Source organism: Sorex araneus, chromosome 2, assembly GCF_027595985.1.
Source record: "Sorex araneus isolate mSorAra2 chromosome 2, mSorAra2.pri, whole genome shotgun sequence".
In the NCBI taxonomy this organism is placed as follows: Eukaryota; Metazoa; Chordata; class Mammalia; order Eulipotyphla; family Soricidae; genus Sorex; species Sorex araneus.
The window spans coordinates 272458961-272485973 of NC_073303.1; the positions used below are offsets into that span (position 1 = coordinate 272458961).

The window sequence follows — 27013 nt, forward strand, 5'->3', positions numbered from 1 at the left end:
AAGTGACCCCTGAGCATTGCCAGGTATGACCTAAAAATTGCCAACCCAGGTCCAATTCCTCTCCCCCCGTCTCGGAGAGCCTGGCAAACTACCGAGAGTATCCCGCCCGCATGGCAGAGCCTGGCAAGCTACCCGAGGCATATTCGATATGCCAAATTCAGTAACAACAAGTCTCACAATAGAGACGTTACTGCTTAAAACAAAAAAAAATGCTCACCTGCAAGAAGCCTATATCATGTTTCAGTCAATGTTGCTTCAATAAAAATAAGAGGCTCTTTATTTTATCCCATAAAACAGGTACCTTTATTTTTACCCCCCAAGATGACTAAATCTGGCATGGCAGCTCTCAGTCTTCTGGCACTTGCTGGATGATTCTGAAACTAGACACTCTATCGTGCATTCTGGAAACCTCTGGCTTCTGACTACTGTTCACACATCTGTAGCAAAACTTTCAATAGAATTGTTAATATTTTGCTTACAAATAAACAAAGTACTGAAGAAAAAAGGCTAAGTTGGAAAACTTTTTCAACCCTTTATGTTTCAGATGAATAAGCAATCATGCTTAATTCTGAAAAGTGTGCTTTGTTTCAAGATGGAGGCCCTATTAATTCTGCCATTCTATAGCAAATATGCCTTGTGCATCCTGTAAAATAATAGCCAAATTGTCAAAAGAGGCAGAGTGATACTTGGTAACCCATGAGCACTATATTGACAAACAAAAGGCTTCCAGAAATACCTTCTGAACTTTGTAGTGTCCTTTCAAAGCTTCTATTAACTCAGAACTAAAGAACTCTGATCTGTTATTGATTTAAACTAGTGAAAAACAAATAGCACTTGTTTCCTAGGACCAAATAATGTTAGGTTGCAGTCTATGTACAACAAATAAGAAAAGCTGATTGTGGCTTTTTGAAGAATAGATAACTATTTTCAATAGGAATGCACCAGTCATTATGGTGGCCCTCGCCATATTTAATTTAAATTTATTGAATTCAAATCTAAAATTAGATTTTTTTAATTTTAATTTTATTCTTTAATTAGTGAATCGCCATGAGGGTACAGATACAGATTCACACATTTTCGAGCTTGTTTTTCCCTCATACAATGTTCGCAAACACATCCCTCCACCAGTGCCCATTCTCCACCACCAATAAACCCAGTATCCCTCCCACCCCCCAATCCCATCTTCCCCCATCCCACCCTGCCTCTGTGGCAGGGTATTACCTTTTGATCTCTCTCTCTCTCTCCAATTGGGTGTTATGGTTTGCAGTAGGGGCATTGAGTGGCCATCGTGTTCAGTCTCTGGTCTACTTTCAGCACGCATCTCCCTTCCCGCGTGGGATCTCCAACCACATTTTACTTGATGTTCCCTTCTCTATCTGAGCTGCCTTTTTCCCCAGCATGTGAGACCAGCTTCCAAGCCATGGAGCCAACCTACTGGTACTTATTTCTAAATCTAAAATTAGTTTTCTAAAATACAGAAATAAGGCATTTTCCATGCACATAGCCATCCTTGTTCTATTCCTGACACCGACAGGGTCCCCGAGCACTTCAGGAGTGACTCCCAAGCACAATGCCAGAAGTAAGCCCTAATATTTCCCCATGTGACCAACTTCCCCCACCCCCAAATTGTGAAAAGAGGCACACGGTGTGCAGGGAGGTGACTGTTGGCTTTTTCACCTGTATCATTGACATTTCCAAGTTAGCAAAGTTAGAAAAGATGTAGAATTGTTTTTACATTCTTCACTTTACATTGACATTTTTCATTTTTATTACATTTTACATTACAGGCCTTTATTTTCACTTATTTTTTATATTCAGTGTGATATTTTTTCCCTACAGTGGAAGAGATGTTGAGTTATTTAGTTGAGTTTATTTAGTTTCTATTTGTTCTTATTTGGTTGGTGAGTTGTTTAGTATTTGTATTGTTTTGCTTTATAGAGGCCATCCCCAGTGGTGCTCAGGGGACCATGAGGGCTATCCCTAGTGTTTGGGTTGGCGTGAGGGGATCATCTGGTGCTGGAGATTGAACTCTGAGCCTCACACATGCAAGGATTATCCTCTATCATTTGAGTTATCTTCCCATTGTCATTAAGAAATTGGAAAGTGGGGCTGGAGCGATAACACAGGGGGTAGGGTGTTTGTCTTGCACGCATCCGACCCGTGTTTATTCCCAGCATCCCATATGGTCCCCCAAGCATCACCAGGACTAATTCCTGAGTGTATGAGCCAGGAGTAACCCATATGTATCCCTGAGTGTGACCTAAAAAGCAAAAAAAAAAAAAAGAAAAGAAAAGAAATTGGAAAGCTAAGCAAAATACACATTTGACCATTTTAATTTTTTCTTTCTTAATAGAAATGTGCAAGGTATTAGAAGTTTTCATTTTTTATTCATAATTATATGCATCCCAGAAAACAGTAGTTTGTTTTTAATTTTAATGAATATAATCACCCTGTCATAGTACATTCTTAAAATTATTGGGTATACTTTTCTATTAATATGATCCCATTATTAAAAACATCCGTCTCAATAACTTTCCAGTTACTTATACCTAGTGATTCCATTGCATTTGGCTCCTGGACTAATGGTTGTTTGGTGCACAGGCAAAATATTAAAAACAAGTCTGTCTTTGAGTCATTGAACCATCAAAGAATGGAAATAGCTATATAACTAACTCTAAGGAAGGCATGTAGATATCCAACCAGTATTCCCTTTCTACATTTAATAGTCTCATTTTTCAATGAAAGCATAAATAATTGGAGTTTTTATGCAATTTGGAACTGTCAAATATGAATCCCAGAGTCTTACAATGAAAAAAGTCAAAGCTTAGCCATTTGAACTGGATTCGATAAATGGGTGTTATTGGATTCATCTGTCAGATACTGGCAGGGTGTTATTGGGCTCAACTGTCGGTTATGGCAGAAGCTGTTGGTTCATTAATAAAAAAAAATTTTTTTTAAAAGTTACCCTTACCCAAAATGGCAGAGCTAATGCTAAGCAAGTCTAAGGACTGTCGAAGGGAAGTGGGTCCCCATAGGATTCAATTTTTAAGTTCTAGAAATTGGGGGTAGAGAAATAATATAGGGGGTGGGGCAATGTGGCTAACTCTGTTTTGATCTCTGGGACCACATGGTTCCCCTGAGACCTTTGGGTACATCCTGGAGGCCCTCAGGCACATCAGGCTGGCCGGGGTAATCCCTAACAGGCCTCCTGAGCAGCACATGGGAGCCTCCTGCCACCCCATCCCCCCAAAAAAAAATAGATCCAGAAAGCTCTAGGATATTTCAAATGCAATAATACAGCACTGCCTTAATGGAAAAGAACTTTCTACTTCTCCAGATATAGATAATGCTAGACTTCTCCAGGTGCCCTGTCCTACCTCAGGATCCAACTCAGTATCCAAACTTAACTCCATGTCCGGCTCCTGCCTCCTAACTCATCTCATAGAAATTTGCATCATAACTCAAGTCCAAAGTCCAATTAGTAACGGCTTTATTTCTCCTCTCATTCAGACAAAGATAAAATTTGTATCCATATAACACAAGACAGGCATGCAGGCTGGAAGCTCTGGTCTAGAACCTGAACTATGGTTCCTCCCAGAGGCTTCCAGATCCAAGAGGATGAACACAGTGGGCGTTTTCTGCCTTTGTTCTCTCTGGTCCCACGGGTGGGCAGTGTAGAACAGGAGGAGGAACCAGCCAGCACAGGAGTGTCTTTCTTAGCATGACAAAGCAAGAAGTCTAGTGTGGCATAACACGTAAAAGCCATGCGAAGCTGGGTGATTCCAACAGCTTCTTGCTCTGTGGTGTTCGGTAAAATGAATGGGTGAGTCTTGCTTCATTCCACACCCAACCTCTAATGAGTGACGGTCTTTGTTTTAAGGGGAGTATCTCCTGATGCAATGCAACTGAACCAAAGGAAACCTTGGAAATCCTCCCTGAGAAATATTGACATCCAGTATGTCCACTACCTTGGGGGCAATTGAAGTAGCAGGAACGTCCCCTTGGATTTCTGCTGAAAATTAGATTTAATTAGATGAATGACTCCAAGGAAACACACTACCTGATTTCAAAATTGAGATATAGAATATATGCCAATTAAGTGAAGGAAAATCTGTACTATGAGTAAAATGATGAATTTCAATACCTGTAAAATTGTATTTTAGCTTCCTTAAGATGTATGACACACTTAACAGGCTTAATTTGACATCTTATAAAGATTTATGTGATGTTTTTCAATTTTATCTCTTTAGGATGATTTTTTTGATGACTTTAGCTTTCACATTTAATTAATGTTTTACCTCTTAGTTTTTGTGGGCACTGTCTATTAATAAATATTGATTGAGATAGATAGATAGATAGAGAGAGAGAGAGAGAGAGAGAGAGATAGATAGATAGATAGATAGATAGATAGATAGATAGATAGATCCCAAGAGAAAGTAATTCTACAATCTTCCTCAGCAATTAATTCTAACAATAAGAACCCTAAAGCTAAGAATAAAAACTCATTTCACAGGAAACTTTTATTCAATATGTATAATTAGTTTTAGTTAACTTTATTAATGAAATGTTTCAAATCAATTAGGTTTGCAATAATCAGTTGCTGAGGACCCAAGTGGGTCCACTTCTATCACAAGGGGAAGATGATATACAATTTACTTGGGAAGCAGATGTAATTAGATTTGGTCAGTGGTGTTTTCCTGACTTGATATAGAGCAGCCACATGCCCAAGCCTGTGTGTGTATACTTGGAAAAGAAAGAAAATTCAATGTGACTTAAAATATAGCCTCATGGTTCAACTGAACACAAACAGATGAGAGGGCCTTTGAAAGCACAAGTAGATGGGGGCTATGTTTTACGTTTCTTTTCAAATCTATATTTTAAAATCCTTTTAATATTAAGTGCCTTTAAGTAGAGTAGAATGAACTCTGCTATTTGTCACAAACTCCACTGCTCCTGAAAGCTGACAGTGGGAACTGTATTGCACATTTATTTATTGCCCAGAAGCTTATGGCATTTCAGGTTGCAATGAGGAGGACCTCGATGTTTGTTATTAAACAGGTGTGGGGTAATCCTAAATTCCCCTCCTCTAACTCTAAAATAGGAATAACAAAGAAGTAGCCTGACAGTAGGAACTCTTCAGAGCAAGGATGATAATAAGCAGAGTGTAAGCCTGTGCAGGACCATGATTTGCCACAGATTCTGATGCCATGATTTATTCAGTAAGTATTTTTGTTAGGCATTTACTTAACTCTCAGCACTGAGGACTATGTGAGCAAAACAGACTAGACTCCTGGACCACCTAGAACTTTCATTCTGATCCACATAGAAAGAAAACAAGTAAAATATAGAATATGTTGGCTGATGTGGGGAAGGGAATCGCATGTGGATGCAATGAGGAAAGAAAGAAGCAATTTAGGGAAAGTTTCCTTAGTTAAGTAAGAAAGGAAGTGTTCTGTGGACATGGGGAAGATGGTTATATGCCAACAGCCAATCAAATGCTTCAAAAATTGAAGATTTTTAAAAGTAAGATCCATGACTCAATCTCCAGCGACTGGTTCTTTGGGTGCAAGTCAAATTCTCATCATTTTACTTATTAGTTATCAGTTCAGATATCAGGTCCTTCTGGACACTCACGTGACTTACTGGATACTTTTGGAATATTCCAGAAACAATTTGTTTTACCCTGTAACTCTAAGCACTAAGCTTAAGAAGTAGAAATCTTCAAATAACAAAAAGTTGGGGGAGTATACAAAATTTTCATAAGATTATTTTCAGTGAAATTTTTGCTTTCTTAGACAAAGATACCGATAGCTTAAGTCCTAAGGATATGCCGCAGAATGCAAAATGATCTCATTACTGATGATTCCATTGAGATAATTTTCTCATCCAGGCTGACAAAAAGAAAATTGTAAATGAAAAGATACATGCCGGGTGATATTTGTGCCATCCATCCACATATAATTAGGAATAAGATTACTTAATGGAAATTTTCAAATTCGACCAACGTAAACGACAGAAAGTCTACATGAGAAATATCCATTCTGACTTTAGATTTCCTTTTCGTGGCATTTTTCCCCCCTGCTTTCCCCCTTGTCCTGCTATTCTTCAAGATTTCCTAATGAGGATTAGTGAACAGGCGTATTTAACAATCTGTGTTTGCAGGTTGGAAATAGAAAATGAAGACTAATAGTTTCTCTCCCGCTAATTTGATTTTCTACAGCTCCTCTTCTACTCGCTTAGACAAAAGACTCCGTTACTATTTCCAGCAGATGGAGCCAAGGGGAAGATAAGCATCTGTGGTATTATGCTTCCCCCAAATGGGCCTATTGCCTTTCCTGAGAGGAAGAGGAAGAAGTGATCATGAGCAGGCTGAGAAAAATACATACAGCTTTCTTTCTTCTAGAAAAACAATCCTCAATGGCTTGGTAGTTCCAGGACTAGCTTTGTTTGTTTGTTTTCAAGGTGTTTTTTTTTAAGTCCTTTGATTTTTCATTAAATAAATGCCCATTCTTCTCTTTCTGTCAAATACAATTTTTGCGAATGTTTTCAAATCATTCTAGCCTGGAGTAAGTTAACTTGGGATTAAACACTATTATTAAGAGACATTTCAGTATCTGAAAAAACAGACCATAAAAGTCTCATTTACCTATGTGTTGCGTTTTTTCCTGTGGCTTTATGACCCTTTGGACTGTGATCACCTTAAGTCTTAACAGTTCCACACTTGGACAGTGTGTGACTTGGACAAGTTTCAAAGAACGGGTGTCTCTATTTAGATCTAGAACCTTAGTTTTGAATTTTGGACCACACTCCAGTGCTTGGGGGACTTTGCAGTGCTGGAGATCAAACCCAGGCCTCCTGCATGCAAAGTGTGTGTTCCGGCCCTCTAGCTCTCTCCCCAGCCCCCCAGAAGCTTTTTAACACAGATCACAAGTGAACGAACATCTCATCTCTATGACACAAATAGCTCTTAACCCCAGACTGCTTCCTGTCCATATGCTTTATCAGCCGGTTGCTCTAAATTGTGTTAGGAGAAGCAGGCAGGTCTGAGCAGAGCCAGACAAGAGATTATCTACTGCCCATCTTCCCCAAAGTCCCTTTTCTCAATTCCCTGGAAGCTCTTTCCTACAGAGCTCCTCAACTTGTACCCGTTTTCTTCTCCCCCAAAGCCACAAGGGAGTCACAATTGTCTCCTAAAATCCCAAATCAGAACTGAAGAAGATCCCGGATGTAGGGTTGGGTTGAGCTGACAGAAAGACCCAGGGTTTGATCCTTAACTGCCATTGTGTTGCCAGATCTCTGAACAGGACTTCTGATTCCCTTCCATGTTCTAGGACTGGTACATGGTACAAATAGTTATTTATAACTCTCCAGGAATTTAGTTCCAGTATGCCCTTCCTGCCTCTGGCATCCAGTAAAATCAGCTCTGGGAGGAGCTAGAACATTCTGAGAATTTACAACACATACCTTTAAACAAGGGGTTTTTCCTTTTCTCTAGAAAAACAGTCTAGCTGACTTAAATTGACGTGGACATTGGTCTCAGAAGATGTCTTTGGTTTCAGGAAACATGTCGCTCTTCTGTAATCTCAGTGTGTCCTTTCATAAGGCTGTAAAGAGGCTACACCGCCAATGCCAGGCCCTGCTCCTCCAACGAGCTGCTTTTTCTGTTGTGTTTCAGTATCTGGCCCCTGTTTTCTTCAGTGTCTTGATAAAATACAGTCTTTCAGATGCTCAGCCCCAGCAGTATTGGGAAGACAACTTGAACTTGAATCATGCGTGTCATTCCATCATCACTATTCTGCCCCATATAAAAATCTAGTTAGTCACAGCTTGCTTCAAGCCCCTGCCCTCCGCCCCCCCCCCCATTTCTCGCTCCTGAAAGGAGGGTGACTGTTCTACAGTATGTTAAGGAAAACTAACATTTCTCCATCACTAGGGTCGGGGAAGAATGAAAGGGTTGAAAAGCATTTTAGTTAGGATCACAATTGCATCTTGTCTTTCAGTTCCTGGAGACCTAATAGATTTTTTAACTTTAATTTTTTTCCCTGCCCCACACTCATTTCTTTCTTTGGTGGACTCTTATTTCCATGCAAAACTATCTTTTTCATCTGGTGAGACACACATTTAAGTTATCATCCAGATTGGGGGGAAAAAAGCAAAAGAGACTAAGAGTAATCTAAACCCCACAACTTTTCCACTCAAACACATGGAATTTTTTGAAAAGAAGAAAATATAACCGCAAGTCTAGGAATGCATCATTCTGAAACTCTATTTTTTTATGTGTGAACACTTTGAAAGGCCAGTTGGGTGGGGGGGCAGTTACCAGGTACAATGTAGGACATGGTCTTTCTTTCTCTCCTCTTGCAACACCTTGGAGTCTTAGAAAGTAGGAATCTTTCCATACATTAGATTCCCAGAGGTAGACACTAGGCTAGAGAGATAATACAGGGGTTAAGGTGCTTGTCTTGTAGGCTGCCAACCCCAGTTCCATCCCCAGCCTTGCGTATGATCCCCTGAGCATCACCAGGAATGACCCCCCCGAGCACAGAGCCAAGAGTAAGCCCTAAGCATAACTGAGTGTGACCCAATTTCCACCCCACCCCTACCCACCAGTAAAACCAAACCAAAGGGTCCAAGAAAATAATGATTGACTCTGTTAACCAGACACTTGGGTCAGGCACTGGTCATCAGCATTTTCTTGTTTAACTCCACCAAAAGGGGAAATAAAACCTACAGGTGATTTCACTAGGCAAAGACAGAGTCTAAAGGGAACTTTATCACTAACCAACATGCAGACCAGAACAGGAATTTGGGACCAATGCTAAGCCCCTGGCTCTGATCATTTCTTCCAGTTCTACACCCTCCAGGGCTGAGATTTTCCTGTTGCTGCTTAACTAACGAACTACATTGCCAGCCTTTTTCTATATCTGCAAATGGGTTATATGAGCTTCCATTTATGTACATAAGTGCTGATATTTAGAATTTTATACTGATATTGGATACGAGTATAAAAGCTAGAATCATTTTGAATAATAATCACAGAGACAAGAATGTTCCAGACTGGATAAAGGCAATCTTTTTCTGTCACATTTCAGTGACAAAATTGTTAATTCATATGCCGCCAGTCATACACAGAAATGCAACCGGAAATGAAGAAAAATTTAACTCCGCTAAATAATGTGGCCTGTAGTACAAATTCTTGCTCCGTGAATTCATTTCCTTCTGCCGCCGAATTCATCATCAGGATTATGTAGACGGGCAGGGAAAGACATTACTAAAATTATCCACGTACCAAGCTTTGCAGGCTATATCAAACACTAGGCAATTTGCCTACGAATACATGGAAAACACTTTTTTTTTTCAAAGGATCAGGATGGGTTATTTTCCCCTGTGTTAAATATTAGCCTTTGAAATGAGCCCAGCTGATCTGCTAAGTAACACTTGCAAATCGTGTGTTTTAATAAAGTGATGAAGAGGCTTCACAAGCGGGAGCATTATGCAATGGTGCCTTTTAGAGGAGGAAACCTCTCAGCACTACACCTTGCCTGGCAACAAATGCAGCCACTTACTCCAAATGCGGGCATAATTAGAATCCACGGAAATCTCGCATCACAAGTCCCAGGGCAGTACCGGGTAAATTACAGCTTTTATGTCAGTAATATTTCCAGCTAATCCACAGACATTTTCCATGTAGATATAGAAGCATGAGTACTGTAGATATGCCTTGAATTCTGTGGACAGGTCTGAGCCTCTTAATGGGGGGCCCGAACAAGACCCCAAATGTTTAGACAGACTTCAGGGAAGCTCACAGGCAGGGTGGCTGCAGCCAGAACCAGACCATTAGGTTTCGCCAGGGAAAAGTGGGTATGGATGACACTGTGAAAGTTGGGGTGACCCACTTTGCAGAGGGAACACCAGAGACCATCCCCGTGATAGCAATATTAAGCGCACCTCGGCAAATGTCTGTTCATAAAATCACAGCAGAGGAATACGTATAAATAATACTGAAAAAATATTATTTTCTTAATCCATTTTAGTTTTTAAAATATTTGTTCTTAATTTTTTTTGAGCTACAGTGCTTTACAGTACTGTCCATGATTGTTTCTGTCCTATAATGTAAAATATATTTATCTTTAATCTACACAGGATGGCCCGCTAAAACAAGATACTATCTAAGAAACCAGGCATATGGGATAGATAACGCAATGAGATGTGTGCAGGAAGCCAGAGTTTGATCCCCGGGACTCTGTCTTCTCCTGAGAACCACCTCAAGTGATTCCCACCCCAGCCCAAGCACAGAGAATAGCCCTGAGCACTGTCAAGTGTGCCTAACCCCCACCCCCAAAATTGTAAATGTAGTAAATGATTATCTAACGACATTCATCTGAGCACTAAATATTTTTTATTCTTGCAGTAGAAAAATAAATGCTTAAAAAATTAGAGCTTAAACATTTTATGTTTTTAAACAGTTCAAGCATCCTATGCTTTTAATTATTTTAAGTTAAAATCCTACATATATTGGGGGAGGGGGTAAACTTTTGCAGAAAGTGTAGTCCCCCTGACTGGTGTGTCATTGATTTCTGAGTTTTATCACATGATATGTCCTCTTCCCTTTTTGATGTAAGGATTCCTTTCCACTCTACTCCTTCCTTTCCCAAATATTTATTCCTCTGGGTTATAGTTTTAAAAGATTTTCTACCTCAAAAGATGGAAATGGGTATTGAAATTGAGAGCTGAAAGTCTCAGCAAATTGGATGAGTTTTTTAATAGGGAATACAGACCTCTAGTGGTTAGTTTAAAAGCCTTTGAAAGAGAAGTTGTACAGCCAAGGAGAAAACAGCGAATGTTAAAACAAGTCAGTGCAAAATTCCCATATTTTATACAAACATTCCAGCTGCTGCTAACAGGCCCTCAATGAAAGAACCCTTCCACCAAAACCCCTTCAAGGAGTTTGGCTCTATCTCATTTTTCTTCTAAAAAACTAACATTCTGGTCATTGGCTGGGAAAAGGGACTAATATTATTGGCGTTGTGTGAAATAGACTTTCTTTTCCTCAGTGCTGAGTTTGCCCTCCGTGGGGCTCTTTCCTCTGTGTTCCAAAGACTGTTCACAAAAACACACGAGTGTGTGCAGAATACTAGATCCATGTACAAACTAAAATTATAGTCGAATCCTCTATAAACAAGCCCTTCTCGAAGTTGAATAGATAAGCCAATACTCTGGAGAATCATGATAAAATGTGGATTCCGGAGGCCAGTGAGATATCAGGAATCTCCCAGAGGATGTTCAAGACGCTCCTGAGCCCCAAAGGGGCCAGCAAGGAGACTCAATAGCATCTTTTGGTGATTCTACTTTTTTGTGTTTTACTGATGTCTTCATCGTTTATTTTATTTTATTTTATCTTTTCAGGACTCTTGTTAACATTGAATTTTTGAGATAATAAAACTTGCGACATTTCTCTTCACTTGGCTAGGATAAAAATGTATGGCCAGAATCCTATTATTCAGTCTTGGAATGTAGATTTTAGATTTCTTTTTAATGGAGTCAATGACATTTATTTAGCATCTATTTGGGGAGTTGCGGGGTTGCGAGCACCTCTCTGGCACTTGAAGTCCCTGGGCAAGTGTCACCACAATTAAATAGCTGATTCACGTACTGGGAATGCGGGTAGCATCAGGTTTTGTGCAGCCTGGAAAACTGCCAAGCACCCAACTCACAACCGAAGAATAAGATCAGGCAGGAAAATAGTGCACAAGATGAAACCAAGAGAGTCAACAGATCAGCATAAAAGATGGGAAAATACATTTTTCAGACAACATCTATTGTAATTCCATCATCAAAATAACTCCTGATCATAGCATGTTGTCAACCTTAATTTTGAAATCCATAATTTTCAAACTTCTGCCAAGGGGTAGTTTTTAAAAGCCTCTCACAAACTTTTACCATCTAGTTTTAAATCAAAAATAACATATTAACAAGCTGTAGCATGGAGGGAGTACATAAATTATCATCATTGCCCTGCATGATTCGCAGGTTTGGCTCAGACACAACTTAGATGAAATAATTAACTATGTACAGTACTTAACAGTATAAAAGTAATTAATCTCGCTGCCTCATACTGGTTTGGCCTAAATAAACATGCTATAAAAAAGCCATATGATTTTATTATTTTTTCACTCACGTTACTCCTTTAGTAAGTTGGAATTTTGACATGTCAGAAGAAGGATGGCTTTTCTTTTTTTTTTTTTGAAAGAAAAAGCACTTTATTTTCAAATGTTAATGCACTACTTCTAAGCTGGATAGGTTCCACATATTGATAATTGTAGGCAGATGTTCTCAATTAATAGTTTTGTGCATTCCACTTCATAGGAATTTGGCAAAAAAATTGTTTTAAATGAAAGTGTAAATAAGAAAAGACATTTTTTTACTAGACATCACCTAGACTTTGGAAGGAGATTGCAACCTTTCGGTAGTGCAGCTTTAGTAACAGATTCCAAAGAAACCTGGGTTCTGCCATGGGTCTTAGATGGAAGTAAGCTGCCTTTGGTGGTAGGTGTTTTTCCTCAACAAGGGAAAGTTTGCATGATTTATTGGTTCAAGAGCAGCGAATGAGGTGATTGTTGAGATAAGAGAAAAGGGACAGAGGGGTCATCCATGCTTGTGTTTTTTGCAGCGTTTGTCTCCCTCTGAGGATATGTCATTGCCTGCCTGAGAGGCTTTGGCTCAGTCACTCTTGCAAGATTCCTTGGACCAGTCATTGTGCAGTGAGCCCTTGAACAACTCAGCTTGGAAACACACTGTGGGTGGCCAAAGAGCTAGTTTGGGAATTAGAGAGCTTGCCTTGCATGTCACCAGCACAGGTTTAATCCCTGGCTCCACCACAAGTCACTTGAGCAAAGAGCCAGAATAAGTCACTGGGTATTACTGAGTGTGTCCCAATCACTCAGAATTGGTCACTGGGCATTACTGAGTGTGTCCCAATCTCTCTTCCCCCCATAGGGAGGTGTGGGTGCACTTTTATGAGTGCATTCCTGTAAACATACACCATAAACTTGCAGCAATAAATAAAATATTGTGTGTGCATTTTCTCTTCCTTATGATTTTCTCACTTGATGAGAGAGAGAGAGACAGAGAGAGAGAGAGCCTGGCAAGCTACCCGTGGCGTATTCGATATGCCAAAAACATTAATGATAGGTCTAATTCCCCTGACCCTCAGTGAGCCTCCAATCATTGGGAAAGATGAGTAAGGAGAGGCTGCTAAAATCTCAGGGCTGGGAAGAATAGAGACGTTACTGGTGCCCGCTCGAGTAAATCGTTGCACAACGGGATGACAGTGATACAGTTATCCTTATCTCACTAACATTGCCCTTTCCTTAGCTTACTGTATTGTAGGAACACAATACATAACACATGTTATAACACAATACATAACACATGTAACAAACAAGATAAGTGCTCATCAGTGTTTTACTTTACTCTCCACCTAGAGCAGATTATTGGTCAGTTATTGATTCGAGGCCTCTCACCCGCACCTTGTTCAAGAATGAGCTGTATCATCTCTAGCTTATTAATGGGCAGAGAATGGGGCTGAGCAATTCTTCAACTTTTTTTTTTTAATCTTCACAAGATCCAGGGTCAAAACTCAAGCCCAGAGATTTATTCTTCTGGCCAAGATGGAGTAACCAGAACACAATGTTTTGCCCAAAAGCAACATCAGCAAAATAGACATTGAGATGAAAAATTTGTTTTGGAGAGAGTGGAGCTGAGGCCTCAAGAGGCTGGGATCTCTGAGGGTTGGGAAGGAAGGAAAGGAGCCTAGGATTGGCGCCGTTCCCTGACTGAAAAAGAGTGTTCATTCAGGACCCAGGATAGAACTCAGAGCTAGTGGCTGGAATGACAGTACAGCAGGTGCTGCATTTGTCTTGCATGTGGCAGACCCAGCTTCAATCCTCGGCATCTGTAGGGTCCCCTCAGCACTGCCAGAAGCAATTCCTGGGTGCAGAGCCAGGAGAAACCCCTGAGCATCGCCAGATATGGCGTTCCCCCCAAAAAGTAGCCGAAGAAGAACCCGGAACTAACTCTCGGTTTGTGGAGGTGAGAAGATGGTCCTGGGAGGCAGAGAGCCAAGAACTCAGAGTTCCCAGGACAGCACCAGAGGGGAAAAAAAGATCTGGAAAGAAAGCGTAAGAAGATATGCAAAGGGCCTTTCACACCCCCATGCTTCTGTGTTTGGAGGTGAGGAATTCCCTAAAAGGACGAGAGGAAACTGCATCCAGAACCAGAAAATAGTCCTTGTTCCCACAGGCAAGATTGGAGCCCTTCCTCATTCCCTGGGCATTGTCAGGGGCACCATTCTCGCAGCTCTGTCATGAGAGGGAAAATGCTCAACCTTGATAGTAGAGGTTGGTCACATCACCAAAGCCTGGGATGACAGGAAGTCACTTCACTGCTTCCCTCCACAACACTGAAGAATTTTTATTAGGACACAAACATCCGCTACCCACTGAGGTAATAACACAGACAGTACTGGGCTTCCAAGCGCGCGCGCGCGCACACACACACACACACACACACACACACACACACACACACACACACACACAGAGGCACGCGGGAAGCAGGAAGGGCCAACCCATACAAAGAAAAAGAAAGTTTACCCCCTTGAAACAGATTCCATGGCTGCATGGATGATTCTTCAGCCACCCCATGGTTACATGAGCCACCCAGACATCCAAGAAGCTCAAAACTGAAGTTAGATTTCCAAGCAACGGTATCTGAGATGACAATTCCAGCTCAGACTCCAGACACTAGAACCTTGCTGTGTCTGGCGCACGCACAATGTTCTCTTTCAAAACTCAGTTTGACCCCAGAAACTTACACTGCGTATCTAATGCACAAGCCCTCAGGAGAAAGCTTCCTCTAAAAGCAGGGTTAGGGGCCAAGAGACTATACAGGGGTTAAGTTTCTTACATTGCATAGGCTGACCCAGGTTCAAATCCCTGGCACTGTGTGTATGGTCCCCAAGTACCTCCAGGGATCACTGATGAGCTCAGAGCCAGGAATAACCACTGAGCACTGCCAGGTGTGCCCCACCCCCACGCCCCAACAGAAAATGAAAACAATAAAAATTAGAAGCAAAGGGGTGTTAGCAGCTGAAGGCATCTCAGTCCAGAGCCAACGCTCATGCCCACCCACCCCCATTTGTCTTTGACTCTTGGACCCCCTTCTCTGACCTGACACCCCTTTCCTCCAGCACAAAGTCTTTTCAGTAACGGTGCCACTGGAGTTCTCAACAGGACACCTTCTGGAACCTTCTGAGCCCATGACTAGCTTCATTTTGCATCTCCGTGTTCTCCTTCCTCACCTTGTAAACCCAACAGTTTATGAGAGCATGCATGTGATCTCTTCACTTTCAAAATGGGTGTTAGGACCTTGCTTGGCAGCTTCCACATGTTGAACCATCAACCAGTCTATCAGCTCGCCAAGAAACTCACCCAGTGTCGACACTCAGACGTCGACACTCATGAGAGTAAAACTCTCCGTCCAACAAACCTGAACCATAAATTCATCTGTCCCAAAAGGCATCAGGGCTCCAACATGTATATGTTGTCAAAAAAATCCCCTATTTATGAGAAACCTTCCATATCCATCCAGTGTTAACCCATTCATCTCTTGGGACTCCCTCAGTAAGTATATATTCACCAAGTTAGCAGCAGATACACAGTTTGTTTGGGATTGGGGTGATGGACGGTGACCTAGCCATGCTTGGGGGTCCACGTGGTGCCGGGAATCAGGCTTGGGCCACCTGCATGCAGAGCACATATTCCAACTCCCTGAACCTCTCCCTGGCTCCTAAATCTGTTCCCTTTAGACACTTTTTGTGATCCCAAACCTGTGGTGAATGAGTTCAGAAGATATTTTACTTTAAAAAATACAAGTGGACTTGTGACACAATTGCAGGGATTAAGGTGCTAATTTGTCTCACATGTGGCCAGCCTGGGTTAGATCCCCAGCACCGTCTATGATCCACCAAATACCAGTGAGAACAGAGCTAGGAATAGCCCCTAAATATTGCTGAGTGTGGTTCAAGTCAACATACACACACACAAACACACAGACACACACCAACGAAAATTTAAACATTAAATGCCACGCAAACATAGCCAACTCTCCCAAATTCTGGGCAGAGTTCTCCCAAGCAGACATCACTTGAGTGCAATGCAGCCACCAGGACCTTAGAGACAGAAAGCAACCATGCAAAGGATTCTCTGACTCTCCCGGGAGGAGGCTGCGGGAGAGCTACGCTGTGCAGGGGTCCCCACAATCACCTGTCTGCTTCCACTCCCCACTCCTTGGCTGTGGACTGTGGCAGCGGACCTGGAGGTCCCCTCCAGAAATTCGCTTCTCCTACCCACCTGCAGGTGCACCCAGCTGGAGCCTGCTGGCAGAAGAGTCCGTTGGGGGGCTGGAGCAATAGCACAGCAGGTAGGACTTTTGCCTTGCAGCCAACCCGAGTTCGATTCCCAGCATCCCATAGGGTCCCGCGAGCACTGCCATGAGTAATTCCTGAGTACATAGCCAGGAAGAACCCATGAGCATCACCAGGTGTGACCCAGAAAGGAAAAAAAAAAGAGTCTGTTTCCTCAGGTTGTTCATTGGCAACCCTCCCCCAAAACACGATCTGGAGAAGGGGAGCTATTCTGCATAGCAGTGTCCCGGTGCTGGGAGGGGGGCGGGCATTTGTTTTGTTCCCTTTGCTTTGCGTTCACCGCAGACACTTCAGAAAGGCTCTCCCACAGCTGCACGGGGCTGGCTGGGAAGTGAGTCTATTACCATCCTGTACCCCAAACCCCCAACCTCTCCTCACCCTTCCCATTATGCCCCCATCCCCACCTCAGACACCTCTCCTGGCCCCTGTGAGTATTTGAAGATGTAATTTCTGGGGCCATTCCAACAGTAAAATGGTGCAGCTTTCAGCTCAGTTGTTTCCATAAAAGCAAAAAGCTCTAGAAAATGATAGTCGGGGCCCACGATAAGTTAAAATAGATTTTTGCTTGAAAAAAATCCTAACAACCGAAATACCATTTGCAGTGTAGTAATTGTGCATTTTATACAGATAAAGGGCACAGATACATATTTTTGTATTTCTCTGAAGGAAAGCAACAAATTTGACCCGTAAATGTCCTATTGCAGAAATTTCCGTGACTTCTTTCTCCACGTTGAGATGAAGCTACTCTCTACAACTGACTCTACAGTCCTTAATTACAGAATAGCTTTTCGTGTAAAAGGCACTTTTTGATTTGCTAGTATAATATAAATTGTATATTTTATCTAGAGAATACTTGAAGCTGTTCCTTGATGTGTATACCACTATGCCTTAGTGAAGTATACTGACTTCTGCACATGTCTTCTCTGAACTGGAGCTGCCTCATGGAAAGATACCCCAAGTTATTAGCCAGTGTGGTATTTTCACAAAGTTCTAATGAACTTCACAAATCTGCTTGCTCTATCCTGAGTACAAAAACATTTTGCCTAATTTGTTTTTATATTATTTCATAGAGTAATAAAGTAACATCAAAAACATTATTACCAGAAGCAATACAGTGTTGTATAATTATTAGAAAGTGCATCTCGTGAAATGATATTAAAGAACAGCAATTACCACATGTTAAGTCTGATAATTCAAGGAAGAGACCTAGATGAACACTAAAGAAACTGTTGCCAAAAACTTCTTTCCCCTGAATCCTGCATTTTGAAGGACATTTCTACCATTTCATTAGCTGAGATAAGAGTCACCAAAGGTCTATCGTCTGGTTTTTTCCCCTCCTATTTAAAGTAATCTTAAAATCATCTTCACTTTAGATGTTCTTCCTTCCACCTCCAAAAATGGTTGACGTGGGATTGAATAGAAGGACATTGCATTGCTATGAGTGACACCGTTTTGATCCTCAGGACCATAAACAGCCTCTGAGCCCCTGAGCACAGAGCCAGAACACAACTGGGTGTGACCCCAAAGCAAAGCAACACTGTCATCCCGTTGCTCATCGATTTGTTCGAATGGGCACCAGTAACGTCTCTCATTGAGAGACTTATTGTTACTGTTTTTGGCATATCCAATATGCAAGGGTAGCTTGCCAGGCTCTGCCATACAGGCACGATACTCTCAGTAGCTTGCTGGGCTCTCCAATAGGGGCAGAGGAATCTAACACTGGTCGGCCACATGAAAGGCAACCGCCCTACCACTGTGCTATCACTCCAGCCCCAAAGCAACACATTAAGAAGAAAATACTTTGGGGCTCAGGGATGTAGTTCAAGTGGTCAACACAGGCCTTGCCCATGCAGGAATCCATCTCCCTCATTGCATGGTCCCAAAACATTGCCAGGAATAGCCCCCATGTACCACTGGGTATGGATTACAAAACAATCCCCCCAGAAAAAATTGCTGTCACTGTCATCCCGTTGCTCATGGATTTGTTCGAGTGGGCACCAGTAACGTCTCCATTGTGAGACTTGTTAGTAGTTTTGGCATATCAGATACACCATGGGCAACTTGCCAGGCTCTGCCATGTAGACAATATACTCTCAGTAGCTTGCCGGGCTCTCCAAGAGGGGCAGAGGAATTGAACCCAGGTCGGCTGTGTGCAAAGCAAAAACCCTACCCACTGTGCTATCACTCCAGCCCTAATAAACAATAATACCACCATATTATATTCACAGGCTTCTTACATCATCCTGATTTGTTTCTCAATCATGTATGACCATGTGGCAACATGCATACGTCAGGTAAAAAATATTATGGCATCAGAGACCTGGCCCTTGCATGAAGGCATGTAAATAGATATGGAGAGCATAATTAATGCTAGCAGCAACCACATCATTGACTGTGGAGTATCCGCTGATCTGGATTTGGTGATCAGTTTCATTTCACCTGCATGCTTACAGGATGGAGTCCGTTTTTATCCCGTTTGAAAGATGAGCTGAAGCAGGTTTGAAGAGGCTGAGTCCATTAGCTACTTACAAGATTAGCGAAGCCATGATCTCTGCTGATCCCCGTGGCCACGGAGCTCGGGGTTGGTCTGTTTTCTTCTATGCTGCCTGCCAGCCAGCAGGCTTAGCTGAGTCCATTGAATTAAGGCTCCCTTTTAAGGTTCCAAGTGCTGAGTCGTTACCTCCCGGCAGAGATTTGCTTTCCACTTCAGCCCGGGATCAGCCTCGCTTTCATTGTACCTAGTCCAGAAAGACTGACTGACTCCGCTCTTGAGGAAATCATTTTAAACAGAGACCGGGGCAGCATTCTTCCAAGGACAATTCAGAGGCTTTGTCGTGTTGTTTATAGCGTTCTTCTTATTTGTCAAAGTGAAGTCCAAGAGGGTTTAATAATCGGCCTCCGGCCTCGGTTGTAGAGAAGCAAAATAAAATCCTCCACACCCTCTGCCCCCGACTCCTCACTCCTCTTTGTTCCCGTGTTTGTCTTCAATCTTTTTTTTTTTTTGCTGTTAAATCCTGCGATCAGCTGGTTTTTGCCTTCAGACCCTTCAATCATCTTCCTTCCTGGCTCACTGCTTGGGCCCTTGGCCCATGAAGGCTGGCATCCGCTTTATCGCAGTGCTCTGAGTCTCCGAGTCCCGTGCTTAGTTTTCATTGTGATGAGCTTTGCTTTATTCCCATCCCACCCACCCTGCCCACGAGAGGCTGCTCCCTGGCTTGGGAATTCTCCTGTGCCCAAGGATGAGAACTTCTAAAGGACCTTGGGCGTCTCCCCTGCAGTCACCTGTCATGGATTCAGATGCCCCAATAAAATGTGACCCCTTTGGCATCAGTACCAGAGAAGACTGCATCCAGATACAGCGGATGCACCCTTCCTAGGGAGGGAATAATATAATTCTTTATTCTTTTTATTTTGCTTTGGGGGCCACATCTGACGATGTTCATGGCTCACTCTGGCTCTGTGCTCAGGGATCACTCCCAGTGGTGCTCAGGAGACCATATGTGGTGCCAGGGGTCAAATTGGCGTCATGCAAAGTGAGTACCTTCACTTTTTTGCTAGCTCTCTTGTCCTGAGACTCACATTCTTGGGGAAATGGGAGTATGAGTTCCTTGGATTTAGCTGGCACTTCAAACACAAGGATGCCTCGAACCTGTAAATAAGTATAATTTGGGGCCATCCGAGTCCTAACAATAGTGCTCCTTCTGGAAGCATCTTCCAGAAGTGTTCTTCTTTGGCTCCAAAGAGAAAGCCAACTCAGCATTCTTTTGGAGCAGAAGAGCAGTTGGGGAGAAATAGCCCTTAGCCAAAACCCGAATTTCAGTCTTCCTGTGATCTTTGGCAGGTTGTCCTGCGATGAGCTTTGTGCATATACATTTTCTCTCTCACTTTTTTCCCTATTGGTGTCATTCTAATGACAGCTTTGGCATATTACCTTTAACAGTGTCCCCCAGAGAAAAAGACAGCGGGTCATATGTGTGCCAAACAGAATTTATATTTAAATTTCTACTCAAATGTTTATATTCAAATTTATATTAAAATGTTTATATTCAAATTTATACTCATCAGTTCTGACTCTGGAGGTCACGGCCTCCAGGCGCTTGGTCAGGCGCCCAACAGCTCTTTGCTGCCACCAGAGGGCAGGGCTTGACTTGTGAACATGGTGGCTCCCTCTGTCCAGAGGTAAGTCCACTTCTGAGGGCCATCAGATCCCTGAAAGACCCTCTCATGAATCCAAACTCATATTCTCTCTTCCAGTCTCTTCCCAATCCTAACATGCTAGGAATAGCACAGAGCTTAATTTCTAAGATGATCCAATCCCATAACTGCTGGCTCAGCTTGGCGTCCCAAAGTTCCTACCACGTGCTCACCATGACCTTGGCTGGTGAGGGTCATCCCGCAGGATTTTATTTTTGGAGGCACCTAAGTTTTCCTGGGAACCTGGAAGTACCATGCAGAAAACAATTTAGCAATGTCCCTAGATAGTGAAATTATTTCTTACCCAAAGAGGGGGTGGGTGCTGGACCAATAACACAGTGGGTAGGGCATTTGTCTTGCACGCAGCAGACCCGGGTTTGATTCCCAGCATCCCACATGGTCCCCCGAGCACTGCCAGGAGTAATTCCTAAGTAGAGAGCCAGTAGTAATTCCTTTGGGTCCTTTGTGTGACCCAAAAAGAAAAAAAGGGGGGGAGGAGAGGAAAATGGGATTCTTGAAGCTTCAGAAAGGTGAACAATGTAAGATTTTACTCTCTAGGTCTCCCTCCACCCCGCCCCAAGAATGGAAATCATGGTACTTTCCTTCAGAATCTCAGATTCCATAGCTATGGCCACCATAACAAATTTCCACAGCTTGGTGACCCAAGCAATAGAAATGCCTGTTCTCACAGTCCTGGAGGGAAGGTCAAGACCGGGGTGGTAGAGAGGGGTCAGGGTTGGCTTCTGGTGAGACTCATCTTTCTGGTTCACTCTGTCTTTACATGGCCTTCGCCCTGCAAGGTCATTCTGGGGCCTTTGTTTCAAGGACAGCAGACATCAAGGATGAATCTCCCCAGGGTGTATTCTCTATTTCAGACAGGGCTACACATGGAGTTCATGTGCCAGCTTCATCACGTTTTTATTTTGGCTTTTTGGGTCACACCCGGCGATGCTCAGGGCTTACTCCTGGCTCTGCACTCAGGAGTCACTCCTGGCAGTGCTCGGGGATCATATGGGATGATGGGGATCGAACTCAGGTTGACCATGTACAAGGCAAACCCTACCCACTGTACTATTGCTCTGGCTCACTTCATTACTTCTTGAAAGACCCAATCTCCAAGTACTGTCACCTTAGTACTGTTCAAGTTTCAGTCTATGAATTTGGGGCTCAGAGAACACAATTGCATCCTTAAGAGTTGGGAACAATTTTTAGCAAAATGCTTCACATTTAGGAAGTTTTCCAGTCATTATGACGCATGTTGCTGTCACTAATCTTAAACTGCAATTCTCTTTCCTCTGGGTGAATCAGATTCCAGCAGAAATTCAGAAAATATAAAACAATTGCACACTAAGTAAGCTGGAGCCTGACACTGATGTCGCTGAGAAGTTTAAGTTGACTCATGTCCCTGTTGACAGAGCTAATCCTTTTCAGTATGTTCAGTCCTTTATGTGGAGGTCAAAGGTCAACAGCTTTTTTTTCGAAGCCTCTGATGAGTAATTAATGAACCAGAAATAAATATTTAAGTGCTGGGAGGAGGATTTTTGTGTAGAAATAAAGTGCGTAAATATGCCTCCAAGAGGAGGCTGGGAAGCCATCATGCCCTCTCCCCTCTTAACTTGATTTATAAACTTTACCAATCTCATGGAATATAAGAACAAAAATTATTTGGGTGAAAAAAAATGAAGTTTCAAATAGTCCTGGTCTCTGGCTGAAACTATGGGGAGTTAGACATTTCAATGGAAAAGAGGCCCAAATTATTTGTGTCAAATATGCCCATTGGAAAGGCTGATCACTTACTCCTGGCCCCCAGGAAAAGGTACTGAGTTAGAGGGTACCTCCCTAACCTCTGTAGATTTGGGGACTTGTTACTGTGGAGAACAGAGTGTGTTCTGCCATCTGAAGGTCCCAAGAAGCATTTTCCTACCATTGAATGTGATAGAAAGTTCTAGAAGAGGGCAGTGAATGTTAATCATTGCTAACTGAAACAGTTGGGTTGCTCCTATTAGTGAAAGTGAAGTAAGGAAAGAGATGACTACAACAAAGTTCAAAACAAAAGATGCTAGGGGTCTTGGATGGCCCAGAGTGTTCCAAAATGTTCCCCTTTCCCCAGAGAGGACTGCCATGTGGACTGTGTGCTGCTGTGAGGCCCGCTGAAATGCTTGATTGTCACCTACAAACTGAGAGGTCTTTAGTTTTTCATTCAGAGAAGAAAAATCCATCACAGAGTCATGGGTGAGTTCCCCCGTGCAGGCCACTCTCCCGGACCAAGCTCCTGTCTCCCCCTCCCTCTTACAGCCACGCGTAGCCTGGGTCTGTATTTTCATTTCAAATGTGTTGTGTGACATATAGGAACTCACAGATTGCTAACGAAGTGTGCAGAGGACACAGCAATGGCTGGGATCTCATTGTGTCACGGCAAAATTGTTTACTTTTCTATTGTTTTAATTTGTTTTATGTGATTTACAAAGTTATTCAGAGATAAATTTCAGACACACAGTGTTCCAGCACCAATGCCACCTTTCATGCACCTACGTCGTGTTGTATCTCTTATCCAGGCTGTCGAATGGGAAAACAGAAGGAGTCCCATTTACATTGAAAATGAATGGGGTGGCGAATACTGGCAGATAGAATGGTCTAACCCGGTATAGTATTTCTCAACCATTTCTGACTGTGGCCTCCTTTGGAACTTGTTTCCTTCCTGAGCCTCCTCCCTCCCCAAACACACACACACAGACACAGGCACACACACACACACACACAGACACCCACACACACACACACACACACGTCCTGTTGGTTGGCCCCTAACCTCAGGCTGTTGCCCTCCTTATATGCAATTTTCCCTCTGGTCCCTTAGAATATCCTGGGAGACCAGAGAAGGCCATTTGGTTCCCAGAACACTGGCCTGAACTCTTTGCTGCAATTAGCGGTTTGGTCATTGTGATTTGCATTTTAATAATGCATGGGTATCAAGAGAATGATGGGAACTGGAATGACAATCGGTTCAGACCATTTTTTAGGCTTTCTGTTCAGACTTCCTCAGTATTTCTACCTCTGCTCATACTTGAACTTCTTCCTCTACCTGGGAGTTTCACAATGCCTTTTTGCCAAGTTTCCTTACAGGCCTGTGTGTGGGGAAAGAAGAGAGGGGTTGGGAGTAGGGGTGGAAGAGTTAGTCACTTACACCCTAGATTGAATTTAAGGACACCAACATTTCTCAGAGCTACAAGATCTTATCACATCCATGGCTGACCCAGGTTCAGTTCCCAGCATTCCATTTGTTCTCCAAGCCAGGACTGATCCCTGAGTACAGAGCCAGGAGTAACCCCTGAGTATCATAAGGTGTGGCCAAGAAAAAAGAAAAAGCAATTCCCAAGCTTCCCCTCAGAGTTTGTCAATTTACTTTAGGTTGTTTGGCTCCCAATGTCCATCAAAACATTCATTCATATTACCCATTTCCTCTGTGTTTATTGAGACACGGTGATTTACTGCATGCATGCGTAGTTCCAGCACCACAGCCCCTGCCACCAATGTCCAAGCCTTCCACCAAAAAAAAAAAGAAAGAGAGAGAGAGAAAGAGAGAAAAAGAGAGAGAAAGAGAGAGAAAGAAAGAAAGAAAGAAAGAAAGAAAGAAAGAAAGAAAGAAAGAAAGAAAGAAAGAAAGAAAGAAAGAAAGAAAGAAAGAAAGAAAGAAAGAAGGAAAGAAAGAAAGAAAAATAAAGAGAGAGAAAGAAGAAAGAGAGAAAGAAAGAAAGAAAGAAAGAAAGAAAGAAAGAAAGAAAGAAAGAAAGAAAGAAAGAAAGAAAGAAAGAAAGAAAGAAAGAAAGAAAGAAAGAAAGAGAGAAAGAAAGAGAGAAAGAGAGAAAGAGAAAGAAAGAAAGAAAGAAAGAAAGAAAGAAAGAAAGAAAGAAAGAAAGAAAGAAAGAAAGAAAGAAAGAAAGAAAGAGAGAGAGAGAGAGAGAGAGAAAGAAAGAAAGAAAGAAAGAAAGAAAGAAAGAAAGAAAGAAAGAAAGAAAGAAAGAAAGAAAGAAAGAAAGAGAAAGAAGAAAGAAAGAAAGAAAGAAAGAAAGAAAGAAAGAAAGAAAGAAAGAAAGAAAGAAAGAAAGAAAGAAAGAAAGAAAGAGAGAGAAGAAAGAGAGAGAGAAAGAAAGAGAGAAAGAAAGAGAGAAAGAAAGAAAGAAAGAAAGAAAGAAAGAAAGAAAGAAAGAAAGAAAGAAAGAAAGAAAGAAAGAAAGAAAGAAAGAAAGAAAGAAAGAAAGAAAGAAAGAAAGAAAGAAAGAAAGAAAGAAAGAAAACTGGAAGCAACCAGTGTTGGCAAGGATGTGGTGAGAATAATGGAACCAAATGAAAATATTTTCTCAGCAGGCACTTGAGTTGTTTGTTGGAGTTGGTTTGCCTGCTAATCATCACTGTCAACTTTCCAGCCAGACTTGCACATGAAATGACAAACAGGGCAGGGGATCGTGGGTTTTTAACCTTCCGCTGCATCCTAGTTGGTGGGAGAACCCTCGCTAGCCAAACCTCGCCCTCTGAGATATTGCTGACTTGGTAGCTCTGGGATGGGGACATACATTTGCAGTGCTCAGGGATTCCCAGATCTGGATGACACTGTCGCTCCAGCGATGATGTTTCAGAACCTTTGCCAGAAGGACTGATTGGTGAGATAAGGAGGCTCGAGTCCTAACTCTGGCACTCACGTGTAGCTAGTTCAAACCCTTGACGTGTAGCTAGTTTTAACCAAGATGTACTGGAAACCGAAATTCTGAATTTTGAAGATTTGGTACTGCAAACGAAGGACATAAAATAGCTCCATACTTTTTATATTGACTGTAGCACTGTCATCTCGTTGTTCATCGATTTGCTCGAGCGGGCACCAGTAATGTCTCCATTGTGAGGCTTGTAACTGTTTTTGGCAAGTCGAATACACCACGGGGAGCTTGCCAGGCTCTGCCATGCAGGTGGGATGCTTTCAGTATATTGACTGCAAAGTTGAAATCATAATGTGTTGGGTATACTGGGTTAAATGAAAGTTGTAATCCTATTAGCTTCGCTTGTTTCTTTTCACCTTTTTTTAAATGTAGATGCTAGAAAAAATAGATCTTTATCTGTGTCTCACATTAGGTATTTTGAGCTATACCCAGCCATCCTCAAGGTTTACTCTTAGCTCTGTGCTCAGGGATCATTCCTCAGGAAAACTATGTATGGTGCCAGGGATCACACCTGGATTGGCTACATGCAAGGCAAGCATCTTGCCTGCTACACTCTCTTCTCTGGCCCCAAGATATCCTTTTATTGGCATTGAGCCCAAAGAATGGGCTGGAGCAATAGCACAGCGGTTAAGGTGTTTGCCTTGCACACAGCCAACCTGGGTTTGATTCCTCTGTCCCTCTCAGAGAGCCTGGCAAGCTACCAAGAGTATCCTACCCACACGGCAGAGCCTGGCAAGCTCCCTGTGACGTATTCCATATACCAAAAAATAGTAACAACAAGTCTTACAATGGAGACATTACTGGTGCCCACTCAAGCAAATCGATGAGCACAAAGAATGAGGAAATAGAGGAGAATGGAAATTAGAAATGTAGAGAATTCAAATCTCCAAACCTGTAATTGTTTTGAGGGCAGAGAAAATTTATCTGTGGGTTAGTCATAACCTGGAACACTTCTCTTTATGCCAAGCATTTGCTTCCACAGGTATTAAGCATAGAATCTTAAACTATCTGCCATTTTACTTTTATTTCTGCACTAGTAAATTCTTTGTTCTAATTCTGCTAGATTTCAAAACAAAACAAAACATTCTTTGGAAGTTCTGAGTCTTTGAGTCTTTTGTCTTTAAACGCACCTGATTTCCCCTCTCATTAGAAATGAACTATTTGTGGGGCTGGAGCAATAGCACAGTGGGTAGAGTGTTTGCCTTGCACGCGGCCGACCCAGGTTCGATTCCCATCATCCCATAGGGTCCCCTGAGCATGGCCAAGGGTAATTCCTGAGTGCAGAGCCAGAAGTAGCCCCTGTGTATCGCCAGATGTGACCCAAAAAGCAAAAATAATAAAATAAAATAAAGAAATGGACTATTTTTCAAGGGTTTTTTTCTCCAAAAGCTTTACAATTTTACCTCTAACAATCTAAAATATAGAGGTGAAAAGACATGTGGGGATTCCATTTCTGAATGTTTTAGATGTGTAAAGAATGACCAGAAAAAGAGATTAAATGATGGTATTAACTCTTGTGTTAGTGACTAATGAGGGCCTGAACAGGTTGAAGAGCAACAGTTTCTCCCCCACATTTTCTGCTGTCTCCATTTTTATAGCCTCTTACTATTGTTTTTAAAAGTAT

General features: G+C 42.2%; 1 protein-coding gene across 3 annotated transcripts in view; it reads left to right on the forward strand.

Moving 5' to 3' along the window:
• Window positions 1-27013, forward strand: part of AGTR1 (angiotensin II receptor type 1) — a 55303-nt gene that overhangs the window by 14860 nt on the left and 13430 nt on the right. The window contains exon 1 of one of the 3 annotated variants that reach the window (XM_055127721.1): window positions 22895-22912. The exons of the other annotated variants lie outside the window; for them this stretch is intronic. The gene's annotated coding sequence lies outside the window, so the exon portion shown is untranslated. Of the gene's footprint in view, window positions 1-22894; window positions 22913-27013 lie in introns of those variants that run through there. 3 annotated transcript variants of the gene reach the window in all.